Genomic DNA, 7103 nt, shown 5'->3' on the forward strand with positions numbered 1-7103 from the left:
CAAGAGCGGCAATGGCTGTTAACCACTGAGCCATCTGGCCAGCCATTACAACCCATTTCTATCACCCCAGGCTCCCATCCTTCCTGGAAGCCCAGTCCTGCTGTAGGAAGTCTTTGGCCTCCCCCCATTTCCTCTGCTCCCACCTGCCTCTGTCAGGATGTTCACCCCTCTGGATGCATCACTGCCAGGGCCTTCCTCTTCCCCTCTAGTCCACACTCCACCGTCAAAGATTGCCTCAAGAAGCCTCAGAGCTCCCAGCCTCTGGTCTCCACCATACCCCAGGCTTTCTCTCGTGGACTCTGGAATCCCAGGGCGAGCACTTGCTCGGCTCTCAGTAAACATTTACTATGTTCTATGGAACGAGGAAGCTGGAAAGGGCCTCTCTGGATTCCCTCCAGGTTGATTTCTAAGAGTATGCTCTTTATGGAAATACATGCTAATATATGGTAATTACAGCTCACTTTAGTGGAGGACGCCAGAGAGTAAACAGAAATTAAGTTCTGAAGGAGAGAAGAGCCTGCCTGGTTCCTGGGCCAGGAGGGGAACAGTTTCTGCACAGTCCTCCTTCTGTGCTGTCCTGGGAAGCAGCCAAGTCCCTGGTCCTGCAAAGACAGGCTCAGACTGCCAAGGAGAAGTGCCACTCCTTGTGAGTTTTTGTTTTAATTGTTAGGGCTGGAGAGCTGGCTCAGTGGTTAAGAACACTTGCTGTTCTTCTTAAGAACCGGAGTTCTGTTCTCTACACCTGCTTGGTGGCTCACAACCATCTGTAACTCCAGTTCCAGGAGANCCAAATGACCTCCTCTGGTTCCATGGGCACTGGTCATGTGGTACACATAGATACATCAGGTAAAACATACACATTAAAAAAAAAAAAAACTAAACTAAAAGTCTGTCAATTTGACACAACTTAGAATCACCAGGAAATTTTGAATGAGGGTTTACCTTGGGTTGGCCTGTTGGCACACATGTGGGAAACTTTTTTTTTTTTTAATTTACTTTTTAAATGTGGACTTAGATACTGTCCTTTTGCTGTGAAGAGATACCATGACAAAGGCAAGTTATAAAAGAAAGTACTTACTAGGGAGCTTGCTTATAGTTTCAGAGGGGTAGTGTATGGCCATCATGGAGGGAAGCAAGGCAGGCAGGCAGGCAGCAGGATGCTGGAGCAGTAGCTGATAGCTTATATATTATCCACAAGATAGGGGCAGTTAAAGCAGAGTTGGGAATGTTGTGGCTTTTTGAAACCCCAAAGCCCCAGTGACATACCTCCTCCAACGAGGTCACACCTCTTTTTTGTTTGTTTTTTGAGACAGGGTCTCTCTGTGTAGCCCTGGCTGTCCTGGAACTCACTCTGGAGACCAGGCTGGCCTCAAACTCAGAAATCTGCCTGCCTCTGCCTCTCAAGTGCTAGGGTTAAAAGTGTGCACCACCACCACTCAGCAAGGCCTCACCTCTTAATCCTTCCTAAACAGTACACCAACCGAGAGCCATACATCTAAATATATGAGCCTGTGGGGGTCATTCTTATTCAAGCCACAATTTGTTATTAGTGCTTGCCTGAATATATGTCTGTGTACCGTGTATGTGCCATGCCAGACACCAGATGTCAGATTCCCTGGAACTAGAGTCACAGACAGTTGTGAGTCAACATGTAGATGCTGAAAATTGAACCCAGGACCTCTGGAAGAGCAGGCAGTGCTCTTAGCTGTTGAGCCATCCCTCCAGTCCCAAACTGTCTTAACTGATGTGGGAAGACCCAGCCCACTGTGAGTGGCACCATTCCTTAGGCAAGGGGTCCTGAACTGAGTGAGAGTGAGGAACTGAGCTCAGCACTAGTTAGCAAGGATGTGTTAACTTCTCNGCTCTTGAGTGTAGACGTGATGTGACTATTTTAAGTTCCTGCCTTGACGGCCACACTGTTGGACTGTAACAGCTAAGTTGTAGCTAAAAACCAAAACCAAAAACCTTCCATGCCTAAGTTATTTTTTTTGTCAGGTTTTAATATCTGAAATAAAACTAAAACACCCCTTTAACTCAATTTGATATATTTTCTATAAGATTGAGGTTGTAAACAGGTAAATTTAAAATACTCATGGCTCTTTGCAGAGCAAAGGTAGAAAATGCCTTTAATCCCAGCACTTGGGAGACAACAGCAGGCAGATTTCTGAGTTTGAGGTCAGCCTGGTCTACAGAGTGAGTTCCAGGACAGCCAGGGCTACACAGAGAAACTTGATTCAATTCAGCATTTCTAAGGTGGGTGGAAGTAGAATCAAATGTCCTTTCTGGCCAGTCTAATTCTCCTGACGCAAGTTACTGGACTCTGCCCGCTTCCCCTGCTGCCATGACTAGAACAAACAGTAATGAATTCAAAATTTGAGGTTATCACTAGAAAGTCTGGATATTTACTGGATTTTTTTTCCCCCCTGAGACAGGGTTTCTCTGTGTAGCCCTGGCTGTCCTGGAACTCATTCTGTAGACCAGGCTAACCTTGAACTCAGAAATCTGCCTGCCTCTGCCTCCCAAGTGCTGGGACTAAAGGCATGTGCCACCACTGCCCGCCCTTACTGGCTTTTTTGATACAAGGTCTCATGTAACCCATGCTGGCCTTGACTTGCTATGTAGCTGAGGATGACTTTGAACTCCTGATCTTCCTCCCTCTACCTCCCAAGTGCCATGAACTCTCCTCCCCCCATTTACTTATTTATTCATTCATTTTTTGAGACAGGGNTCCCCTAATTTATTATTTGTTTTTTCACGATATGGCTTCTCTGTGTAGCCTTGGCTGTCTTGGAACTTGCACTGTAGACCATACTGGCCTCAAACTCAGAGATTTGCCTGCCCCTGCCTCCTGAGTGTTGGGATTAAAGGTGTTTGCCACCATGCCCTGACCAATGATTCCCAGTGTATGCAGAACTGGGTCTCAAACCCAGAACTTCATGTAGCCTGGACAAGCACTCTATCAGCTGGGTCACAACTCCAGAACATAGAATCTGTTACGTTGTGTAAAGATAGGTGTGCTAAGACTAAAGAACAGCTTTCAGAGGTTGTCACCTCCCTCCATGTGGATTCTGGGATCAAACTCAGGTCATCACGCCTGGCAGCAGGTACTTCTACCCACTGAGCCATCTCAATGGATTCTGAAGGGCTCTTCCAGAGTTACTGCATCTGGCCCAACTTTCTGGAAGCATCCTGCAGCCAAGCATGCTAACACATTCCTTTCAAGCTTGAAGAAGTCCCTGTTGGCTTTCAGTCTCTGATTTCCTTAACCATTTCCCAAGCATATAATATCATATCCTGAACTTCTCTTGGGCACCAGGGATCACAGGCACCAAGGCTCTGGCTCTCGAAAGCTGAGGGTTTGAGGCTGTGGAGGAAGGGGACTGAGCATGTGAGATAGCTGTTTCTGATGGGAGGGTTGGCAGGCTATGATGCTCGGAGGCCATGTTAGCCCTCAGGCTGCAGATCCTCATGTGGATGGGGACATGAAGCAGAGCCCACAGGAGCAAGCAGGTTCAGGACCAGGTGTGGGGAAGGACCAAGGGTGACTCTGATTCCCAAGTTAGTGTGTGCACAGGAAGGAGGGGGAAGAACATGCCCAAGCTAAAATTCCTTCTCTCTTACACTAGGCTTGAAGTATCCACCATACACCCCTGAGAAACCGTTAAGTGATCTTGGAACACAGATGCGCAGGGCTGAATCTGGGAATGAGACCTCAGACTCAGACTGTACCAGTTAACTTGACATCCAAAATAAGACAGGCTCTCTTGGGGCCTTCCTGGTGTGGACAGTGGAGAGCTGGGTCACCCAACTCTCAGGCGCTTGAGTAAGGAAAACAAGACAGGAAGCAGGCAAGTATTTTCAGGAATGCTGACTGTCCATGACTGAACAAGGTCACCGAGAGGCCAGCTTGGGAAGGAAGAGCCCAGTGGACACTGACATGGGATGAGGAGAAGGGGTGTGTCCTTGTTTGATCAAACACTAACCCAAAGCGACTTGGGATAGAAAGGGTTTATTTGGCTTGCAGCCTAGTCCATCAAGGGAAGGCAGGCAGGCACTGAAGCAGAGACCTTGCAAGTGACACTGCAAACTGGCTCATTCGCCGCTTTTCTTATACAGCCCAGGCCCACCTGCCTGGGGATGACACTGCCCACAGTGGNCTAGGCCCTCCCATGTGAGTCAAGAGAATGTGTCACAGATAAATGTCCCTAGGCCAATGTGATGGGGGCAACCCCCCAGTTTAGCTTCTTCTCCCTGGGTATGTCATTTTATCAAGGTGACAAGTTGACAGGGTGAAAACCAGGACACTGGGAGTTGGCCTTAAAGAGAGGATATGGGGCAGGCTTAGGGGCTCATGGACACAGGGTCCTTGCTGTTTCCTGTTTGCACCAGAGTTCCTATGCTGGCTGAAGCAGCAGACAGATGTTTAGTACACAGGATGGAACCACACCCAGCTGGAGTGGGCTGGTGGGAAGCATGGGAGGCTGAAGGTTTCTTGTGCTCTATACACCTGAAAAAATGGCTGCTGAAAAGGCAGGTCGCACGGAAGGCCTAAGGGATAGAGGTGCTCCAAGACCACCCAGGTAATGTACAAGTCGGAGAGGTAGGCAGACCGGGCTGTGCTGTGGCNACTGTGCTGTGGAGTTAGAGCTGCAAGGCATGGGGGTAATGGGAACTGCTCACACACTCNGTAGACGACCGTGAGGGCACATGTGCGCATGNGCGAACTCAGCTGCCATGTCTAGTCTCCNGCTAACCTGCATTAACTCTGCATTGCTGAGTACTGAACCCTGACTCGGGGTTGAGTCTTCCACATCTTCAACCACATTTCCAAAAGCTGACTGACAGAAAATACCTCTTTGTGAGTGTGGTTGTTTGAGGGCTCCATACTTTTAAAACTACATTTGTGCGAGAAGCTGGGCGTGGTGGCCCACGCCTTTAATCCCAGCACTTGGGAGGCAGGGGCAGGTGGATTTCTGAGTTCGATGCCAGCCTGATCTACAAAGTGAGTTCCAGGACAGCCAGGGCTATACAGAAAAAAAACCCAAACCAAACCAAACCAAAAAAAACCTACATTTGTGGTGCATTCCTTCAATCTCAGCACGTGGGAGGCAGGTGGAGCTCATGAACCACACACAATCACACAAAAAAGCAATCTTTCATGAAACAGTCCTCACTCACACACATACACACACCATGTGCTCATGAAAGGAAGGCTATACATCTTCAGCCTGGGCAGTGCCAGGCACCCTTCTCCTGCTGAAGTGATGCTACCAGCAAGCTCCCCAGGACAGCACACCTCTGACAGTCTTAGTCACAATGGTTGGTTCAACCCCAGCACCACTATCTGTAACAAGAGAAACCTTATTTGGGAAACTCCATGAGAAATCTAACAGAAGGGCAAAGAACATTCAATTCTAAATGACCAGGCTGTCCAATGTCTGTTGAGAAAGTGAATGAAAAGGGTAAACCAGGACCCTCAGTGACCTCCTCCTGAGGACAAGCATGCTCAGCTTCTGAGGTCTGGAGAGACTGGGTGTGTTTGGGGTGTGATGGCCATATTCATGAGGCTTCTGAGACAGCTATGATATATAGGGCTTGGGGCTTGCTGCCAGGATTCCCTCTACCCATGAGCCCTCAACAAACGTAAGTGCATGATCCTCCTCTTTGTGGCTTTGAGGTGGCTGGCATTGCCACCCACCCACCTCAGTGACGCCACCTAACAGAGTCTGAAGACAGACCAAGAGTCAGCTAACCTGGAACACTGATAACCCCTTAGCAGAAACCTCTCCCCAGAAGCTTCCTTCTCAGCGTCAGCAGTCAGCCTGCAGCCCTTTGGTTTAGTCGTTCCCAAGCTGCCGGACACATGTGCCGGATGCAGTTCTGGGCCAGCCACGCCGGCAGAGGCAGGGAGGGGCTTGTCCGGAGCTCTGAGGCAGCAGAGGATAAGGCTTTCAGGCCCAGCCTTGCTACTTAGCGCCCCATCCAACAGGAGCAAAAGCCCATGAGGTCTAGGCTTCAGGTTCAAAGCAAGAACCTTGACCCAGATGGGTAAAGGGAGAATTACAAACAAGTCACAAAACCNCAGCACCAGTCCTAATAGACACGAACATCTCGTGTGACTCAAACTGCTAAGGGGACAGGGGTTATCACAGATGTCACATGGCTCAGAGTGGGACCATGGAATCTGTACTATGGAAGAAAAAGGAGAGGGGGAGTCACTTTCTTTAGTGGCAGCGCCACTGGAAAGGTNCCCGTGTTTCACCCAAGCTCATTCAGCAAACCTAAAGAAACTCAGCGTGCCATGCAAAAACAAGGCATCCAAGAGGAGGAGGGTCTGTGGGCGAAAGGCTCAGTGGGGGAGGGTAAGAGGATGGGAGTAAACTCAGTCAAATACACTGTAAACATTTATGAGCTGTCGAAAAAAACCACAAAACTTAAAAAGTAAAAGATATATTCTTAGCTTTCCTTTCACTCAAAATGCTACCAACATCCCTAAAAGGCACACAACGCACTAAAAGACACTCCAGACCCCCAAACTAGAAATTGCCTGCCATCCCACTGGCTTTGAGGACCAAGGCAGTCCTGGGTCACCTTTCTTCTCCCTGGCATGATGCCTGGTCCTCCGTATTCTGTGGGTNTTGCTTACACTATCGGCCACTACACACAGCAGGTTTGAACCAGTCACTCAAGGACACTAAGTGAAAGACTGGCTGCCTCCAAGTCCTNGTGACAGGAGGACTTTCCACACCTAAGAGTTCCACTCTTTCCAGTTCCTCTCCCCTGCCTAAGGCTTTGGCCAGTATCTGTGTCTGCCTCCCACTCTGGGACACTCCTGCTTTCTTTCATCACTTGCTGTTTCCCTGGGACCGCTCTCCTTCTGCCTGCTGAAGGCCCCACTGGCTCATACTCATTTTGAGAACTCTTGGGTGGGCACAAATCTGCAGCTCTGAATTCTGCTGGTCCGTAAATGGCAGGGCTGTGTACCTCAAGTGCAAGCCTTTCCCAGAGTGAAGCACAACAGAACCTGCCACATTTCAGTGTCTGTCATTTCACGGCTTCACTGAGGCTTTGGTAATCAACATCTCGCACGTGTGGACAAGACC

The sequence above is a fragment of the Mus caroli genome, chromosome 5, assembly GCF_900094665.2.
Source record: "Mus caroli chromosome 5, CAROLI_EIJ_v1.1, whole genome shotgun sequence".
NCBI classification, from domain to species: Eukaryota; Metazoa; Chordata; class Mammalia; order Rodentia; family Muridae; genus Mus; species Mus caroli.